The sequence below is a fragment of the Mustela nivalis genome (assembly GCF_964662115.1).
Source record: "Mustela nivalis genome assembly, chromosome: 7".
Lineage (NCBI taxonomy): Eukaryota > Metazoa > Chordata > Mammalia > Carnivora > Mustelidae > Mustela > Mustela nivalis.
The window spans coordinates 8,266,009-8,287,239 of record NC_139026.1 but is presented as its reverse complement, the minus strand read 5'-3'; the positions used below and the strand labels follow the sequence as shown (position 1 = coordinate 8,287,239).

At 53.7% G+C, this 21,231-nt stretch overlaps 1 long non-coding RNA gene across 1 annotated transcript; it reads left to right on the top strand.

The window, feature by feature from the left end:
- The first annotated feature begins 19,359 nt into the window (after positions 1 to 19,359).
- LOC309869276 lies at positions 19,360 to 20,637 on the top strand. The gene is made up of 3 exons (XR_014314090.1): positions 19,360 to 19,730; positions 20,149 to 20,312; positions 20,550 to 20,637. It is a non-coding gene; the product is annotated as an uncharacterized lncRNA (long non-coding RNA).
- The last annotated feature ends 594 nt before the right edge of the window (positions 20,638 to 21,231 follow it).

Genomic DNA, 21,231 nt, shown 5'->3' with positions numbered 1-21,231 from the left:
CTGATCCGGCCTCCAGCCTCCGGTCCTGACCACCTCCAGGCTCCTCCCAGACCAGCCACCAGGGCCTGTGTCCCCTCCCCCTCCTGCCCTCCCCCTCCACCCCCTGCCCTCCGCCTCTCCCCCCACGCCCCACCCTCCCCTCGCTAAACAACCTTTGCAACTTTCTTGCCCGCTGACAGCAGCATTTGGAATGTGAACTCTTCATTGGTGGGAGTTTTATTCGCCCGTGAAAGTGAGTGGGGACAGGGAATGGACAAGGGACAGGGAATGGGCGAGAAGTACAAGCATGGACGCTGCCCCGGTTCCTGGGGTGAGCTTGGGCTCCCCGGAGTTCTAAGCGATCTGGGGTAAAGCACCCCTCAGTGCAGCTGATGGGCTCCTAAGCGCCCCCCCCCCCCCGCAGATTTGTATTCAGACAAGGCTTTAGGGTAAAGTAATGAAAGGTGGTGGGGGGGGCGGGGGAAGCCCAACACGTCCACGCAAGATTTCTCATTAGTTTGAAAGATGGACAAGGACCTCGGTCTGTAATGAAGAGAACGGATTGTGTCCTGATTAAGTTGTCTGGAACGTGGAAATAGCTCTGCAACTCCTGTCCTGACCTTCACAGAGGTCCCCAAATACGCCTAGCTCACACCCCAAGTGACTGTGCCCAGTTTGGGGTGACTCTAAGATGCCCCATTAGCCTCACCCAGTCAAGATCGGGCGCTTGGCCCTCCTGGCAGAGGGGGCGCCTGGTGGAGGGATCCAGTCTGCCAATGGGGCTGTAGCCAGGACTGGGCCCGGCTTTCCTCCTGAACTCAGGGAGCCCAGGGACCCCGCTGTTAGACAGCAACCGTCATCAGATCGTTGCCCTGCCCTGGAGTGAGGCTCCTGCACTCAGCCAGCGCCCTTTCCCCTCCTCCCCTCTCCTTCCCTCCCGGGGAGCTGCTGGCTTAGAGCTGAGCCCCTGAGTGAGTTGGGGGACCCAGCGCCATCACCCCAGCCAGGCCCAGGGCCCCAGTGCTCAGACTTGCCCTGCCGTTTGGATCGGAGCAGAGAGCATCTCTGCCTGGGTCCCGTGGGATCGGACCACGTTAAACAAGGAGTCATTTCTCAGACCAGTTTCATCTTCTTCCTGGAGAAAGGTCTTGAAGTGCCTAATAAACAGGACAGAAGCGGCTCTGGTGGTTCCAAGTGCGGCTTTGTCGGTGACACCAGCTCCATAAAAATGATCAGGGCCATTTATCTTCTGTCTTTGGAACATGAAAGCAGATTCTGAGGACAGCGGCTCTGTGTTAATGGCATTTCTGTTACCTGGAGCTCACTGGCGGCACCCAGAAGCAAGGCCTCTGGGGACAGCCTGTGGCCATCATTAGAGAAGTTTCTACATGCTCTGCAATCAGTAACCAGGTTTAATAGCTGTGGGGGCCGCTCCCTCCCCCGGGCTCTGAGCCCAGTGGCCTGCCTGGCTGCCTGCTTTCCCCAGGCCTCCTGTCCTTCGCTTTCAGTGCGGCTCTGCCGGCAGGCTGAAGCCTTCGTCTGCTCTGGGACTTGCCCTGGCCTCTACTTCTCTGCGCTCAGACCCTGAGCCCAAGGGAACTGAGCGTCAAGTCCTGAGAATTTCATCTCCTGCCCCCTGATGGTCTCTGATGTCCTTCCTCCCTGACATCAGTCGCCTTCTGCCCGTTCTTCCATCCTACTCTCTGCTCCCTGTTTCAAAACCTCATGCTAGCCACCGTACCGTACCCCACACGACTCACGTGATTCCTCCTCCCACCTTTGCTTATGCTGGGCCCTCCGCCTGGATGCCTTCCCCTCTCCAGCTCCTTGGGCTTTCCTGGATGAGGGCCAACTAGTTTTACAAAAGTGTCTGCAGAGTTTCCTCCTCCAGGAAGCCCTCCCGAAGCTACAAAATCTACCGGCTGTCAGCACACTACGTTTTGTAATTGCTTGTTCTGTAATTGCCTGTCCCCTGTGTCGCATCTCTCCAAGAATGCTGGCTTTACCCAAATACCAGCCCATGAAGCTCCCTGACCCTGACCCTGCCACTCCCGGGGCTCCTGCTGCCGGATAGACCCTGATCTCCATCCAGATGGAGCCTCCAACCCAGCACGAGACGTTTGTCCAGCACTAGCTGGGACCCTGAAGGAAGGTGGCCAGCCCACAGGGTTCCCAGGAACCTGCTCTGCTTGCTTCCTTCCTTGGAGACCAGCTGTCCCGAGGGAATGAAGGGGAGGTGCTGGGCACTGCGGTCAAGGGAAAGGGGACTGAAGCCCACGCTGGCTCGCAGCCCTTCCTCCCCGCAGCCCTTCCTCCTCGCAGCCCTTCCTCCCAGGGCCCACTTGGATATGCTGCTCTCAGCCGGCATCTTCTGACCCACTGGAGAGGACCATTTAGCTCCGAGAGTCCCTGTCCCCCAGCGCCTGAGTCACACCATCTTAGTTTTCATCACATGTTCCCAGCAGGGGGCCTGGGAGAAGCCCCCGGGGGTACCAGGATACAGGTCCATCTGGAACTCCCACACACACACACACACACACACACCGGGCAAGTAGCCCCAGATTCTGAGCCCATGAGCGGTGAAGATATGCATCCAGATTGGGTCTCTGAGCACAAGGGTCACATATGGACCTTGAATGCTCCCGTCTTCCCTCGAGGTATCTCTGCTCTTGTCGCGGTGATGGGCGGGGACGAGGCTGCAAAATACCTCTGGAGAAAACCTATTTCTTTTCTAACTGAGGTAAGCCTCAGCCACAGTGTGCCCCTCTAAGACACACTGTTCCCTGTTCCCACCCTGCAGAGCCGAGAAAGGATAATAACCCACCGGCACTTCCCAGGGCTACTGGGCAGCCGCCCCTTCTTCACTACCCCATGGCCTCCAGGTCCCAGCAGGGGACAGCAGCGTGATCCTGCCTGTGTTCCTCCCACTTCTCGGAAACGCTTCTGGTGCCTCCCATAACCCCTGCCACTGCTAGGACCCAGAGGGACCCAGGGTGCACACCTTACCCGAGGGCTTGGCCTGGGGCTTCGAGGCAGCCGGATATAAGTGGAGGGGACATGGGAATGAGTCAGTAACATTGGCCACAATGGACTCTGAGTCAACACCCAAGGTGAAACCCCACCCTGTCATTCTTGGCCAACACTGGACCCTCTTGGCCTCAGTGTCCTGATTTCCAGGGGACAATGGGCTTGGCGCTTCCTCACAGGGTCCAGGTGACAGCTGTGTGGGCAGCTGTCAGCACTAGAGGGGGGAGCAGAGGGGGACAGCCCCGTCTCTGCCCCAGGAGCCCACAGCTGGGCGAGGGAAGCGTCAGGGTCAAGGTGTTAGATCAGAAGGATCAAACCTCTCTTGGCCCAGGTTAAATACACAGAGTTTGTTGTCTGGGGCCGGTCAGAGGTGGATATCCCGGGAGTTAATTGCAAGGAGAGAGGGCGTCTTTCCTGGCCTTTCTCTGGGACATCTGCCCTCAGTCCCTGACCCTCTCTGCATGCCAGGCCCAGGCCCACGTGACAGACAACGCTGTTTCTGCTCTCCTGTGACTTTGCCTTGCATGTGGCTCTGATTCTCAGCTCCCCCGCGAGACCCCCAGGCTGGCACCATCTGCCTGCCATCTCACTGTCTCCAGATTCCCGGGACTCGAGTCCCTGTAGCCCCGGTGTGATCGGGGTGGACAGGGCCTCGTCCCTTGCAATGGAGGGAGGACTCCCTTTGCCACAAGGGAAAAAACAAGATCTGTTTGGAAGGTGTGTACATGTGTCTCCGGTACAAAGAGACTCACAGACAGTTCATCGTCCACAGCGGGCACCCAGGAGCGGCAGAGGCCCTGTGAGTGAGTGAGTGTGTGTGTGTGTGTGTGTGTGTGTGTGTGTGTGTCCCAGGGGATTTCACAGAAGACGTTTTAACTGAAGACTGCACCTCCTGAAGGCTTCTATGAATCCCTAGCACCGACACGGAGGAGGAGGTCACAAATGAATGAATGAATGAATGACCATCAGCTCATGGGTGGGCTTGGTGGTGAGGCCCCCTCAGGGGAATTTCTGGGGACAAGAGAGTGGACAGGCCGGGCGGGGTGACTCTGTGGGGAGCCCATATGACCTCTGACAGAGTAATTCCCCTTCTGGGACTTTATTCCAAGGAATTCCTTGCGCAAACGCACAGAGCCATTTACTACAGCATGGAAGTCACCTAAATTTCAATCACAATGGGACTGAAACACTACCCACGGGGCGCCTCCCACAATGGAGCGGGAGCGGGCACCGTTGGAGAGGACGGAGTGGGTGCCTGGGCGGGAGAGGGCCGCCAGCTGCTTTGGGAAATGACAAACAGCTTGTGTAGGGGAAAGCGGGGGCGGGTGGAGTGGGGGTGACCTCACTCGGGTGCAGAGAGGTTTGTGGAGAAGAGGCTGGGAAGCTGGAAGGAATTCTTGTGACCGCAAACCCTCTTGCTTTTCCTCTTTTTATTTCTGCCTCTGTTAAACAGCAGTTATTAAAAATGGACCAGAACAACAAACACCACTTGTCGGGTACCTTTCTGGAGGGAAGGAGCAGGCTCCTGCCGGCGAACACGCAGGCACAGGGACCTGTAGGGCCACGGAAATAATCACATGACCGACCTGCATGCCTCGTGGCCCTGATGCACCTGTCAGGTCGCTGACGCCCCATAAGGTGGTAGGTCGCGGGCACTGCTAGGAACCCCGTGGCACAGACGAGGTTGCTGAGGCTCGAGGGAGTGAAACCTGGGGTCTATGTGACACGATGGGCGGCAGCAGAAGAGGGGACTTGGAACCTGAGACTGTCTGAACCCAGTCTGTACTAGTTTTTAGAGATACTGAGCCTTGGCCCCTGCCCCGCCCCCACCAGGGCCAGCAGGTGCCGGCTGTGTCTCATCTCCGGTCACCACCTCCCCATGGGGGCCAGATCCCATTGCTGCCTGAACTGTGGCTAGCCCTGGTTCTGGGCCTGGGTGGTGCAGGGCCCTGAGCGGGTCGCACGGGGCCTGGGGGCGGCTGGGACCCAGAGCCTTTATTTGCTTCACTAGTGGAGGCCTCAGCCTACCCTGCCCTCTGGGACTCAGTGGCACAGAGCACGCTGAAGGTAGACGCTGGCTGTGCTTAGGGACGGTCATGGTGACTCCTCGCCAAGACCTGCCTGGTGGCATCTCTTTCTGGGGTACTAAGCCCTAAGGAAATATCCTGACCACGAGTGTGGGCTGGGAGGTGGTGGCTCTGCAGAAAAGATTTGTTGTTTCCTCTAAATGTGTCTTTGCCACACAGAAGCAAGGGGCTTTATGAACTTGACTGCTAGCTGCCCTTGAGAAAGGAGGGGTCCAAAGGAAGCAAGGGAGGGGCCTTGGGGGAAGGCCTGGGAGTTCTCTCTTTGGGAAACTCTTACCTCCACCCAACCCCGGGCCACGGGCTGGCCATTTGCCCGCATGTCCTGCAGACACGATCGCAGGGGTGGGCTTGGGAAGTAAACCCCTGAGCGGGACATTTGCTATGGAATGGGGTCAGAGCATGAGCCGGCAGGACCAGGTTTATTTAGAAGAATCTGGTGAATTCATGATTTTTAATAAAGGTAACTGCAAAGCAGGATAAACATGAGTACATTCTGATCTTCAGGGCTTCAGCAAATCACCTGTGCAAACATGCGGGACCATCCCTCCCCCACCCCACCCTTTGCCACCCCCATAGCCTGGGGACTCTTGGGCACAGTTAAACAGGAAGGTGTAGTCCTTATTTATTTTTGCTGGGTGGACTTTGTTGGATTTACCACATTCAACTAATATTTCTTAAGTATCTACTGTGTATTCATACATCTTGAAACTCTGCCTTTCATACACATCGCTTCGTGTAACCCGAAGAGGAAGCTTATGAGGTCATTATTCCCATTTTACAGATTCCTCCCAGGGCTGGACCACCTTCTCTCGGTGAGTCCCAGGAGCTGAGCCAGACGTCACCGCTGCCTGGGGGGGTCCTGTGGTTGGGGTCCTGCCACACCAGCCTCTCTATGCTCCTCCTGTTCTCCCCCAACACCCAGAGCCCACCTAGATCTCCACTGCACACACCCGGCCCACCCACCCCAAAACATCCAGCTCTGGGATGGAAGAAAAACATTCAGATCCTGAGCCTGGGACTTCCTAGTGAGGTGAACCCCCCAGCCTCAGTTTCCTCATCTATGGAACATGGATAAGAAGAGCCAATCACTGGGTGACATCCCGGCCTTACAGCGCCCGGCAGCCTGGAAGCCATCAGCGAACATGGAGCCCTTGTGACTGTTACAACCGATGCGTGTGGAACAGGGCAAGCCATGGGCCAAGGCTCCCAGAGGCAGGCAGGACAACGTGACGGTGGCAACTGAAGACAGATGCTTCACCGACTAAGCCACCCAGGCGCTCCACAGTCTGCACTTGAGCCTTGACAGGGTAGAGGGTGAGAAGACCATTATCTCCTCTAAAGGAGCTGGAAGAACTTGAAATTCACTTTTCCTGCTTCGCTTGCAGCGGGATGCAGAGCATACTTGGACTTGGGGACCCTTCTCCTCTCTCTCTGCTGAGTTGTCTCTGCCGCAGAAAATGGCCATGGTAGGACCTCAGGGACTCGGGGTCACTGCGTACAAGCTCCGTGTTGGACCAGCCCAAGGGCATGGTGTGGGGCAGAGTAGTGCTTCTGGAAGCGCCAGCCCTCCTAACTGTGCCCTTTCAACATGACTGTTTTGGCTTACGGACGCAGAGGCAGCCTCTGCGCTTACGGCTAAGAGCCCCTGCTGGCACTGGCTCCGTCTATGCTCCGTCCCTACCTATCCTTGTCCCAACCCGGCAGGGGGCCTAGCACCCCTCAGTCCTTGACAAATGCGTGGGCTGGCTTGCTTGGTTGGTTGGTTTTTAACAGACTTTTATTGGGCACCTTCCAAGGACCACGGAGTCTGTTGCCACACAGGGTCTCGTTCGCCCCTCGCATTTTAGTAGTGCAGCCGATTAGCCCTGCGAAGCCTTCCCTGTGCATCCTGTGCCCACACGTGGTTGTTCCCCTTGCGTTGATGGTGACATGCTGCGGAGCTCTGGGCAGTGAAGTCATCCATTTGGGTAAAGGGAAGGGAGAGCCCACGTCCCCAGGATGGAGATGGTGTCTCTAAAGATAAATGATCTAGAGCAGTGGATAACCTCAGAAAACTGGAACTCAGCGGGCAGACTTTCTCGAGTCTGTGCTTTTAAGAAAGCATGAGCTCCTGGGAGGTGGGCTAAAGGCACAGGAAACTAGGAGGGCAGAAAGAACTTCCTAGCACGCGCACACACACGCATGTAGACAATCTTTACCTTTTAATTGAAGCAAGTAATATATACAGTAAGGGGTGTGAAGCTCGATGTGTGGGTACGTATGTGTACACCCATGTAACCACCGCCTACGTCAACACATGGAACAGCTCCCCCAAGGGCTGCCCATGCTCTTCCCGGCCAATCCCAGCCGCCACTGCCAAGGGCACTGCTCTTCTGATCTCAAGTTTGCCCATTCTTGAACTTCCTGTAAATGGAGTCATACGATGTAGTCTTTGTCAGATTTCTTTCACTCTATCTAACGTCTGTGAGACTCAGTCATGATGCCATGTGCCATCTGCTGGTTCTTCGAACTCTGAGGTATATTTGGTGGTCCGGGTAGAGCACGGTTTACCCTTTCTCCTGTCACTGGACGTTGGCCCATTTCTACTCTTTGTCTGTTACGGATATGGCTGCTATGGTGGGTATATGGACACTTTCCTTGTAGGTATATATCCAGGAGAGGGGTCACCGGGTCCCAGGGTAAGCATGTGACAGTAACCTGTGAAGTGCTCGTAAATGTTTAACCACCAGCTCTTGGGGGAAGAGAAAAAAATCGCTATTTGTAATGTTGGGCAATTTCCATGGTGCAAATAACTTTATGGCTGATTTTCAGCTGCCACATGAAGTCGTTACACCCAGAACTGGAAAGAGGGGCAGGCCACCAGATTTGGGGGTCCATGCAAATTGGCTCAAGAATGCCACGGAGCCTCTTCTCCTTAGGAACTCGGTCAGATAGAACAGGGTCTCTGACCCAGAGATAAGTCTGCATGGCATGACCTGGCCCATGCCAGGCAAGTCACACGAGATATATTCATTATTTTCCAGTTTTCACACTGCTCAGGCTTGCGAGTGTCTGCCTCTCCCTGGAGCATTAAGGGGGCAGGTACTGAGGTTGGCCCATGGTGGTAGGATCAGGTGAAATGTAGTAAAGAGGTGCCCCTTGCCCCAGAAGGGTCCCTTTGATGCTAACCTTGGAAGATCTAGGTCTGATCATTATGAAGGAAAATGACAAATTCCTTATAAAAACCGAGGCTCTGAGGGCTTAAGGAGGCCAAGTTGAATGCCACCTCTAGCGCTTGGTGCTTGGGAAGGCAATACCTAACGTCAGAGGAAGGAGTCTCGCATGATGACATTTCAGGCTCCCCAGAACGGCTCTGCACCCCTCAAATGACACCCCGGAGCCCTCCTGCAAGGCTGGGCCTGGCCGGCCATGACTTTCCGCTTCATTCGAAAGCCTCCTGGTTCCCCCCACTGTGCAGCCCCGGCTGGTGTTTTACGGGCCATAAAAAGCCAGTCCTCAATCAGCTGGTGTGCGCCGAGCCTTTGCAGCCCCGGCACGCCAGGGCTGTTCACAAACACGATGCGCCAAGGGTCTGCAGCCGCCACTGAGACACATCTGTTCCCCAGAAGCACTTGGTGACAATCTTCCATCTCCTCGCCCGCCCTCTCCGTCTCGGTGGGGGTGGGGTGGCGGTGGGACTTGATTGAGTGTACCCAAGCCTTCGTGCCTTCGTGCCTTTGCAGTCGCTGTCCCTAAGGTCACCTCCTTCTCTACTCCCCTGTGCCTGCCCAGCAGGTGCCCACATGCCCCTTGACTCCCCCTCATTCCAGACCTGTCCTGGCTCCCTAGTGCCTGCAAGAGGGAGTCCAAACTTCTGTGTCTGTTGCCTTAAAGGGTCTTGCAGATGGTGCACGTGTCTGCTTTCCAGAACATCTCCTGTCACTCACCAGCTGGTCCCTCCTGCAGACGCTCATCGATGCACCCCCAGGGCCCTCTGTCCTGGGCTGGCCCCACGTCTCACCTGGTGGAGTCCAGCCTGGAGGACTCGGCTCATCCAACGGCTCTGCTGTGACGTCTTCTGGGACTTGCGCTTCATCTCCCTGTCCCTGGCAGATTAGTTAACCCCCTCCCGCACAGCATGGCTGCTGATAGGAAGGAACTGGCTTCGGGCTATGCCTCAAGATCACAGGCAGGTCACCTTCTTGTGACCTAGCAGAAGCACTCAGGAAATATCCCTGGTGTATTTCAACTCAGTGAAGACCTATCACTGTGCTGGGGGTGACCACCAGTCCGTTCCTGCCTGAACGTAGCCCAGGAGAGAGCACGGGATGAGATGCCATTCAGCTTCTTGTCCCCAAGAAAGGGTCTCCAGGTTCACCCGTGAGGCAGCCGTAAGGAGATTTGTCAGTTTCCAACTGCACTTCACCCCACCCCGAAGTAGGACTTCTAGAATGGTCTCGTGTTGAGGCGGGAAAATGGGAACTTCACGGCCATACTCATCCGTGTGGCCCCAGCCGAGGTGCTGGGCCACCAGAGGCTGCTGTCACTTTGCTGGCTCTCTCTACTCTGGGAATCATTACCCTGACCTGGTCTGCACCACTGTGGGAGTACAGGCGGGGAATGAAATAAAAGGGGACGTGGACATCAGCCTGAACAGAATAACTAGTCCTGCCTTCAGCACTGGGGACCAGGGTGTCACGGGGTGGGGGCAGGAGGAGCCCCGGGCTCTGGGGGGCTCGAGTCCTCCTCCTCCACCTGGGAGTGTGGCCCAGGACAGGCCCATGGGCCACTCGGGGTGTTTGTGTTGCTGTCCCAACGTTGTTGGAGGATCAAATGAAATAACGTGTAGAAAAAACACTTTCTAAACTGAAAAACAGCACATAACTACTAAACATCGAGGGTCTTTTACTGTATAAAAATGAGTAAGATGGCTATCTTGTTAGCATATTATTAGCACATTATTACATTATTAGCATAACATTAGCATATTATTCAGCCTTAAAAAGAAGGAAACTCTGACGTGAGCTACAACATGGAAGACATGATACTGAGTGAAATAAGCGCAACAGAAAAACACAAAGACGCATCATCGCTCTTACAGGAGGTCCCTGGGCTGACCAACATCACAGAGACAGGAAGAATGGTGGTTGCCAGCGGCTGGAGGAGCAGGCGGGGAGTTCTTGTTTACCAAACCTGACTTTCAATTTGGGAAGATCGAAATGCTCTGTAGGCGGCTGGTGGCCGCACCACAATATGGAGACAGGGAAACGGAGGGGACCCCAGGAAACACTGCGTTTTTTGCTGTGCTGCCTCTTCTTGCTGGGACCCGCACCTCCGTCTCACACACGCCTTATAGAACAGATCGTGTATGTCCTCCTCGCCAAGGTCAAAGATTTAATGATTTCCTCAAAGTCTTCCAGCACAATATATAACATCCAAGCAATGACCAGGCGGGGTCGTCATGAGCGTTTTAGAACATCACCTACTCACCAAGACCCCTGGCTCCAGGTCTAAGTGAATTATGGGGGACAGAACCTAGACACGTGGCTTTGTTCCTGGATTCCTGAGAAGACAGGTCACTGAACCACCATCCCCAGTACAAACCCCAGGCCCTGTGTAGAGACAAGACTCACTTTCCTTTCCTTTCTGAGACTCCCAGACCCTCTGTAGCTGCGCACCCTCTGTTTTCAGTAAACTCTGCTTTCACTTTCTCTCGGTACCCATTTAATTTCTATCCTGTGCGAAGCAAAGACTCTCTTGGCTGGTCCTGGGGGACCCCCCTCTTGTTCCTTGGACCCAGCCAGTCTACCTCAATATGAATATACTCAATGCCACTGAATTATACACTTAAAAATGGCTAAAACGGTCAATTTGATGTTATGTATATTTCATCACAATAAAAAAGAAAGTTTGACAGCTACTTTGGGAGTAAAAAAGAAGGGAGAGAAACATACACTTTATTTCCAGAAGGAAAAAAAAGGGTGTGTGTGTGTCTGTGGGTTTCTTTTAAACAGACGACAAGTAAAATAAAGGGAAACGAGAAAACTTTGAAAGGAACGTTGCCAGCTTACGAGGTTATGGTTTTTATAGCCTCTGGGTCAGTGTCCTTCAGTTTGGAGAAAAGTTGATATTGCTTGTAACATTTTTAAAGGTCAAAACCAAGCAGAACGTCAGCCCACTGCCTAAATGCATGATAATAGCAAATTTAAAAATTAATTACAGGGTCTCTCCCGCTGACACCTGGCGCTGGCTCAGTCGGTGCGGAGCCGAGAGGGGCCACTCCGAGGTGCCTCGCGCCCGGGAAGCCTTTCACTGTGGGCTTCTATTCTCAGGAGCAGCCGAGCTCTGCTTCGTGACATTGTCCCCAGACAACAATACGTTTTGAAATGAAAAATGTTCTAATTGGACACAAAGGAGACACCTTCCAGATTCTGAGGCCAGACGGGAATAAAAACCCTACTTAGCTGAGGGCAGAAGGCAGAGCAATTCAGGGAGGGCGTCTGGGGAACTCTGAATCATCTTCCAACTTCCCCAAGCTCCACAGGCATTTCTGAAACACAGTGTTGGGGAAGCAGGTAGCGCGCAGGGCTGGGGAAAATGCACCGTGAGGCACTGAGGACAGCCACATGCCTTCCAAGGTCACTAACTTAAATTCTCCCTGTGGGCTGTGGGTTACCATGTTTGTTTTCTGGACAAGCAGCACCATGCTTAGAGGGGCTCACAGAACCTGCCCAAGGTCATCAGTGATAACCAACAAGTCCTGATGGGAAGGGGCAGGAAGACCTAGGTTTCGCTTGGGAGGGCCTTGGGTAGGTGTGTGTCTTCGTCCGCTCTTTATGTAAATGGGGCTAATTTCTATCTCAGTCGGTTCCACCGGGCTCTGTTGCAGGGACATCATCAGCGCATGCCAGCCAACACCCGCCCATGTTCTACGTATTTTACCGGCCAGCCCGAGACTCACTGCTCGGCATCTCCTTCCTCTGGGACCGGGGCCAGTCCACGGCAGGGAACATGGGACTTGTAACAGACAGGCTTCAGCCATGTTTTGTTTTTGTTTTTTTTTTAAAAGATTTTATTTATTTATTTGACAGACAGAGATCACAAGTAGGCAGAGAGGCAGGCAGAGAGAGAGGAAAGGAAGCAGGCTCCCTGCTGAGCAGAGAGCCCGATTCGGGGCTCAATCCCAGGACACTGGGATCATGACCTGAGCCGAAGGCAGAGGCTTTAACCCACTGAGCCACCCAGGTGCCCCTCAGCCATGTTTTAAGTGACTTGCCCACACCCCACCTCTGGGGATAGGGAATAGGAAATGCAGTTTTTCCTCCTGCTGGGGAGATGGGGAACTAGACACACTTGCTTACCATGCTTACCACAACCTTGCTTCATGAGGTTGTTGTTGGGATGACAAGAGGGAATCATATATGATGCACTTTGAAAAATGTCAAGTTCTCTACAGATGTGAATTGCACACGTAAAATACAAATGTAAATAACAAATGTGTAGTTATGGTTGCTGCTACCGATCTTAAAATCCTTCCCGTCTTTCACACCATCCAAGAATCAGTCTTGACTGCCAGCCGCAAGTCGTGGGGGCTGTTCTCCCCCATCAGGAGCACTGAGCAGCCCCGGGGGCTGGGACCAGGCTCACTGTATTTGGCTTCTGCTGTGCTGTCATTAGGTTTTTTCCTTCCTCTGCCGAAGTTTCTATCATTATCCAATCCCACAGCCACAGAAGCATCAGAATTTTAATAGACTTGGGCCCCAGAGCCTGAGAGCTAAACGTTTATGATGCACAGCTCCAGACGAAAGTGCTGGGTCTGTGCACGGCGACATGAACGCTGTGGCGTTGACACCACTCCACGGGGCTCAGGGCCCCACCCGGTGATGGAGAAGTTTCTGGGAAAGCATCCGGTGGTGGGGTGGCTCTGTTTTTCTGTCCCTGTCCCTGTCCCAAAGTTATGCCGTAGGCTGGATACCAGAGCTTCAGAAAAAACCATCAAGAAAGACTTTGACTGCCTCTAACAGTTTGCAAACGTCGTCTGAGGGGTTTGCATTTGCAATTATGGCGATTCTCTCCCTCCGCACAATCCCCTTCCCGTGCAGATCTTTCTCTACCTTTCCAGCTGACGTCTTCTTATCCTTCTCATTGCTCTCCCTTACCCCCCTCCCAAGGTTCTTCGTCTTTGCACCCCCAGTCTGAAAGGATGTGTAGTGTAAACGCAGTTGGAGGTCCGCTCCCTTGGCTTCCGGCCAACCCACGTGTAATGCCCGCCTCGGACTCTTACTGCCCTGCTTTCTGCCTTTGGGCCATACTTTAATCTCTCTGAGCTGATCTCCTCACCACCGCACGCGGAAAGCAGCCCTCAGCTCACGGAGCTTCGTGTGACTGCGAAGAGCCTTGGCCTCGGCCCTCCCTTGCGCTGGCTGCCCTAGCTCATGGCCCGCGAGGCCCACACCACTGTCCTCTGTCCTGGCAGCTCACCCTGCGGGCTCTGCTCAGCCCAGTGCTGGGAGCGCCCCACTCCCAAGAATCTCCCTCTTCAGTGCCCCCCAGCAGGGACTTTCTCCATCCAGCCCCAAGAGCGGGGGAAGAAGGAATGCGCTAGAACCTGGGGTTGGAGCGTGGAGAGTCAGTGGGATGGGGCGTTGCTGGGACCTCGGCCGACGGCAGGCCCAGGAGCAGTACCTGCAGGACCAGGGCGAGAGGAGGACAGGAGATCCGAAGCGTCCAGCTCGGGATCCACGCGGCATCAGCTTTGAGAATACAAAGGGAAAGGAGAATTCTTTTTATTACTTTGGCTCTTCGGATTGGGCTTCTTGCCTGTGACTCCATTCAGAAGCCTGACCGGTGGCCCTCAAATGGGTGTTTAGTCCACTGTGTGCAGCCCTGTCCCTGACACGGGGTCCTCTGTGGGCCCTGCCTATGGGGACGGAGGGCGCTCTCCCCGGGTCCCTCTCTGCTGGATTCTCGGTCACTCTTGCGGCTTGGACACAGCGCCACGTGGCCATTGCTCAGAAGCGTCGTGGGTTTACCTGTTCATCTTCACTCCAGACTTCTGCCTCCTGGGCCCAATTCCCTCCCAGCTTTCTCTGAATCATCAGGAAATCTGGACTTGGGGTGCAGGCCTGCCTCTCCGCCACCTCCCCCAGCCTGTTCCCAATACCCCCGTGTCTGGAGACCTTGGGCAAGGCAGGCCATGCTCCATCTCTACCCTGTTCCCCACCCAGGACCCCCAGGACAGCCTCCCTGAGACTCAGGTCCTGGCTTGTAACAGGGGCTGCCCCAGGCGTCCTTGGTGGCACTGAGTGCTGTTTCTCTCCAGCGGCCAGGCAGCTTTGGCCCCCACCCCACCCTGATCTTAAACACTAGGATCTTGCAGATCACTGGAAAAAAAGGTGACAAGCCATGAGAGGTACCAGGACCCTGAGGAAACCTCTGAGTCTTGTCTCCTACTGCATCTCATCCTGAAGCCCAAGTTCACTGTGTTACTTACATGACTCTTTCTCTCTTCTGCAAGCAGGTGTGGGCGAAAGACACTTATTGCATTCGATGTGCGTGTACTATGTGACCCCACTGTCTGTGGGCAAGGAGATCCAGGTCCTCAAAGTGAAAGTCACCCTGGAACCCAGGCCAAGGTCAGTGGCTGCCGTGGTTTGGAGGCTGAGTGGACAGCAATCAGCGTACAGTGGGTGGGATTAGCTTTAACCTGTCCCAGGCTGTGATTTGGAGAGAGCTCATTTACAGAATGAAGTACGTCTCTAGGTCATCAGAAAATAGACGCCGTGAAATGTAATAAATCAGCAGTGATTTTGGAAATGGTAACAGGTCACGGAGGGATACTGCACTGTGAGAATTTTCTAGGGGCCAATGAGGAATCAAGGAGGAGACTCAGAAAGAAGCAATGGGCAGAGCTTCGGCAGCCCCTCCAGGGGAAGGGGAGTTCTCTCTCCAGAGTGGCTGTTATTCCATCCTGATGACTACTCTTTCTTTCTTGAGGTTTCCTGACCCCTCCTGTGCCCCAGGAACTGGGCTAGTTTCCGGGGCCCCTGCCTCTTCTCCAGCCTCCTTCCGTGCAGGTGCATACTGTGTTCAGGACACCCTAGCCCAACGGGCCTTCCTGTTCCTTAAGCAGTCCAACTCATCCGTGCCTCAGGACCTTTGTACATGCTATCCTCTTTCTGTCCAGAATGCTGATTCCTCTCATCTTTTCACCACTGGCTCCTTATCATATAGATCTCCAGCCAAGTTACTTTGCTCTTGGTGGATCTCACTCACTCTGTATCCTGTTCTTATTTATTCTGCTTTATTTTCTTTACAGCTCCCTGACCATTCTCTGAAATTTTTATTTAGTTGTTTATTGTCTGTGCCTCATGAACTGGAACGCAGTTCCAGATCCGTGAGAACAGGGATTTTCCTTGTCTTTTTCTCCACTAGATCCTAAAAGCTATCCTAGAGTAATGGTTCCTGGCTCACGGTAGGGGATCAGTAACTACTCATGGGTGAATCCAGGGCCACCAGTTATCTCTTGAGCACCTGGTCTATGCTGGGCACAGTGTGAGGCACTGCAGAACTGTGAGGAAATTGACAGTTTACTGTGTTGGATTTCATTTCATCTTTATAAGTGCTTCATTAAGAGGGAACTGGTAGCATCTCCATATTGTAAACCAGAGAATGAAGTCCATACAGGTAGACGTCTCCGCCATAGTCAATGATATTGTTGCTGCCAATTATTTGCTGCCTCAACATGAAAGTGTTCCTACTTCCCTGCCCCAGTTCCAGCAGGCTTGGCTAGGTGGCTTCCATGAGAAGGAATTCTCACCAGAAGTTTCAAAAGTCATCGTGTTTCCACCATTGTTCTTTCCGCCTGCCATGAGAGCATGTCTTGCTCCTTCAGCCTGGATCTCAGAGAGGGGATGGTTGAATCAGCCTCAGCCGACTGGCAGCTGCTATCTAACCCGAGTGAGAAATAACCTGGGAACTGGGGTTGTGTTACCACCGCGGAACTTTGTGAGCCCCGGTCGATATGCTGGCTGTGAAGGTTGAGAAGGGAAAGTTTTCTGGGGCCGGGCACATCTCCGGTTAGCTAGAGAGGGTCTAAAGACGAGATCGGAGGAGTTTATAAGACCAAGATGCTGGTGTCCTGCTTTCCTGTGCCCACCGCCAAAGCAGGCAGCTGGGAAAGTCACTCCATCTTGCCAAGCCTCGATTTCCCCGCCTGTAAGACGGAGAGCAAGGGGACCACAGGGATTATTTTAAGGCTCAAATGAGCTTACGTGGGAGACTGCCCAGCCCTCCCTAGAGGTCTGTTGGCTGAGTGAACAAACGTACAAATGAATAAATAAACACTTGCAGTCTGGTGCCCAGGAATGATCTGGCTTATAAAGCCGTCTCTTTTGATTTGGGTTATTACAAAGCTGTCGCCTCAGGGTTGAGCACCTTTGTGAAAGCTGGTAAAGGGAGCATTTCTGAACCCGTGAGACTGAGGCGGCGGTGACCCCGGCAAGGGGAAACCCTCCCACAAGTGTCATTCTGCAGCAGGCTCTGGCCTCTCCCACCCAAGGCAGGGGTGCAGGAGTGGGTGGCAGCCAGAGCCCCCAAAAAGAGAGAGGCAGGCTCCAGAGCCCCTGTTCCTCCTGAATGCTACTCCTCGGGGTGCAGGCTCCCAGGAACAGAGCAATTGATTTCTGTGTGGCAGACACAAACGCCCATGCGACATGGGAGCTGGAGAGACACTGTGACGGTCCATCAATGCCGGGCATGGTGTTCGACCTGCATCCTTGTCAAAGAAGACAGCCCACCAGTCAGCTTGATACCCCTTGGTGAATTCTGAAAACCCAGGCACTGAGAAATACCTCTTCTTATCAATTAATTGAACCACAGATTCAGCTCAAGGAGCACATATTTGCTGCCACATTGCCTGTATCACAGGACTTTGTGAGATCTAGGGAAAGGTGGAGATGGACTGATATTTACTAAGCATCTACTATGTGCAAGGATCTTGTAGACGTGTTTCCACTTATAGTAACTGAGCGAGGTAGGAGCTATCATGACACAGGGAAGAAACAGAGGCTTGGGAGTCTGAGTAGCAGGCCTAGGGCTGCAAAGCCCAGAAGGGGCAGAGCTGGCAGTCAGGTCAGCATGGTCTGATGCTGGGAGCTGCATGTCCTATGCTCCTGCTCCCCACCACCCTGCACGGCTGCCCAGGGGTTAAACGGTCCTACAAGGGGGCTGGCTGCATGTTCTGCTGGGTCATTGTCCTGGGACAGGACAGGATTGAGCCAGGCCGTTGTCCGGGGAAGGGGCTGCTTTTATTGAGATGTTTGTTCACAGGTGGGTAGATGAGAAGTTGAATATAGAAGTAGATAGAAGTTGAATAGGCTGAATTATATTCCCTAAAAATATACGTTGGGAGTCTTCGCTCCCAGGAACTCCCAATGTGACTTTATTTGGAAATAGGGTCTCTGAAGGGATAAGCCTGTGAAAATGAGGTCATTACAGTGGGCCCTAACCTAATAGGACACGAGTCCCTGTACAAAGGGGAAATCTGGACGAAGACATATAAGAGGGGAAACACGTGCAGAGACACGGGGAGGTGGAGGGGGAGGACCGGAGGGAGGCTCCAGGCTAAGGAATGCCAAGGACTGCCAGGACCACTAGAAGCTGGGAGAGGGGCCTGGAAGGAACAGCCTCAGAAGGGACCAGCCCTGCCGACACCCTGAGCTCAGACTTTGGCTTCTGGAACGGTGAGAGGATGCATTTCTGCTATTTTAAGCCACCAAGTTCATGGTACTTTGTTTTGGCGACTCTAGGACACTAATATAGGGACCCAGGGGAGGGTTCAGCTTCCCCTATCTTGTTGGGGCAGTCCGCTTAGACAGGCCACTTCCTCAGCAAAACCAAAACCCTACCGTTTGAACATCCTGACCTTCGTCATCGGGCGTTGGTGACAACCAGTGACACTGCTATTCCCCCTGGAATTTGCGCCCACCCTGAGGGAGCTGTGCTGCCCGGGGGGCTGGGCAGGCTACCTGTAGGGACAGAAGAAAGAAACCACAGAAAGGCACATGCTCATTCCTAACCCTGTCCCATTTCCCAGATTATTAAAATCTCAAAATTAGAAATTTTAATTAATGAATCAATTGCTTACTAACATTCAAGCATCTCCATTTACTAAAGGTTTCCATGTGGTGAAGCGATGGGCTGAGCGGCTGGCGGATCCCACTTATGTTCTAATGCCAGACAGTGGAGGAGGGCCGCCGTGGACCTCGGCACGTCAGTCAATGAACTTTGCCCTTGTCACGACTGTCATGTAGGTGCCCAGACAGAACCAGAGTGAGAGCCCCCCTCTCCTCCTTCAGCTCGACTCAGAAATGTGAGGTGTTCTGGTCTCTATGTACTATTGTTTCCAACAACTTTGTCTTTTGCGGGGAAGAAGTGGAGATTAATGACTCGAAAACACCCGTTTCCATTTTTAGAGACAGTGAAATACCTTAGTGGCTTAAATGAAGCTAATCTATAAGATTAAGAATATAGAAGACAATTTCAAGGGCAGAGACTCCATACTGAGTTTCTGACTGCTGCTTAGAATCCTGACCCTTCCCTGTGTTTTAGGAAAGGGGCTGAGGGCGGTGTAGCTGGTGGGAGAGGCTGCGTTTGGCGCCAGAAACCTGGGGGAGGTGTCCCAGCCCAGCGGCTCAGCGCTGTGTGACCTTGACCGCTGACTCAGCCTCTCTGAGGCCCCCATTTCTCCTCTGCCTCACTTTCTGAAGCACCGTGAACAGAGACGTGTTCAAGGGCTCGCCAACTGGGAAGGGCTCCACAAATGGTAGGAAACACAAGGCCAAGGGGATCTGAACAGACTGAGCCGTGGAAACCCTCTGAGGTAACCGGGAAGCACAGCTTCCTACCACCCTTTAAAAGAGGAACCTTACAGGCCTCAGGGTGAGCTTGCCAGGCAACGCCCGTCCACGAGGCAGGGAAGAGAAACTTCAGACCTGCTGTTCCTAAGCTGCCTGCCCTTGCTGTCCCCAGTGGGTCCCACGCTGGTTAGGGCTGTTCATGCAGCCGTCCCCCTCACGAGAGCAGAACCACCGAGAGGCCACGGGCAGGGCCACGCTTAGCAGCGCTTCTCAGCAGACACATCAGCAGGTGCGGATTCGGGATGCCTGTGCTCAGGAAAGCAGCAGAGCTCTGGAGGGCCACCTTCAGCCCTGTCCTGTCCCCCTGCGGGCTCCTGTTTCTGGGTGGGCGCACACGTGGAACTTGATGGGGGTAGGTGAGGCTCGTGCATCGTCTGCGAGGGCCCCTTGCCACCTGAATGTAGGACGTTTGGGTTTCAGCCTTCCTGACAGCCCCTCTTCCGGAGCCACGGCCTCTGTCACGGCCGCCCGGACCGGATGGGGCGCTGTGCCGACCGGTTCCCACCTGCAGCCCCGCAGGGTTCCACCGAGACGGGTAGCCCGGCCTCCCTGCCTTCCTGGCAGACCTCCCGCTCCTCCTCCTGCCTCAGCTTCTCTGTTACGTCCCATCCCGCCGGTCACCACGAGCTCTCAAACTGCCAGCGGACACTGTCGATGGTGGGCCTGTCACAGACTCACCCTTTTACCCTCAGGACGGGGACAGACTGGGAAAAGAAGTCGCTCGGCTCGCTGGTCTCGGGTCAGGTGCCCCTTTGCTGGTTCCCTTAATCTCTGGAGTTTGTGCTTTTCAAGCTGCGTGTTATTCTCACATTTGGCTTAATCTAGTGTGTTACTGTTTCTAGTTCCCTCCTTTCTGTTTGTTGTTGTTGTTGGTGGTGGTGGTTTTTGGAGAAATGGGGGTGGAGGGTATGGGTGGAACAGGACCCATTTAGGGTTAATTAAAATCAGCTCTTCCGGGGCGGTGGGGTGGCTGCTGACTGGGATCCTTACACAGGGATGTGGAAGCAAAGCAAATATCCCATCTTTAGTGCCGGGCATAATGAGACTAATTACTAAGTTACATGACTAAGTGCCCCAGGCACATTTTTTTTTTTCAAAGAAGTATGAACGTATTACTGTTAGATGTAACCAAATTCAAAACAGACTTTTTCCTTCAGTTTTTGTTGCTGTTTCTGGGTCGCTCTGCGTGGCTTTCAAGTGCACGTTGTCTAGTCCGGAGGCAGCGATCCGCAAGAGTAAGCGGAAGTTCACAGCTGCTAGGGAAACGGCCTCCGCTGAAATCGGCGTGTGTGGTTCCATGACATTTCCCAGCTTTTATCAAGTAAGAAAAAGAGAAATCGGGACAATCTTTCACCTCCAAACAGGCCCTTGACTCATTCTAGCTCTGCCCCAGCCTCCAAGGGCCAGCTGGGGAGTGTGGGTCCCAGGGGGCGGGGGAGGGGGGTTGACCAGCTGCAGAGCAGGATGTGAAGGGGGAGGGCCAGTGTGGAAGGCAGGGCCTCCAGCTGCCCCCAAAGCTGGGGACACACAGCCTGAACCTGCCATCTTCCTATCCCAGTCAGTGGTGACTCCGCCCAGCTGGCCGCCTTCACCTTGGATTGCGAGGCTGTGAGGCCCCATGGTGACATACACAGACTCAACACTAAGACAGCCCAAGGTTCAAGGTGTGGCTGGGACCCTTGCTGTTTCCTGGGCAAGTTCCTTGCTGTGACCGTGGGCAAGCTCTTTAGCTCTCCTTAGCCTTTGTTTTCTTACATGCATCGTGACAATACTAGAACCTTCCAGGTAGGGTTGTTCGGAGAATTAAAACTGCTTAGACCATTGTTAGCACTCAATAAATGTCAACGATTATTAGTGTTATTAAGTTACTATTAATAATGATAACAAACTAGAATTCCGGAGCTCATCCTTGATGCACTGCTCTCTCACGCCCTATTTTTAATTAATCAGCAAGCCCTAGAATATCTACTTTCTGCATTTTGTTCCTGGTGTTCTATAAGAATGGTGCAGGATACAGTATAAGGGACAAGTTTTCAACTGTGGCGCAACAGAACACACAGACCAAGGTATTTTCATAATGGAGTTTCACTGTTTGAATGGCTGCGAACGCCTGAAGCCGTAATTCTGCAGTAATTACCATATCTTTGAGAACTTTCTGCACCATCAGTGAGAAAACAGAATTTGAAATTACCAAACAAAATCATCTTGAAAAACCGAGTTTCTTCTGAGCCAATTTACTC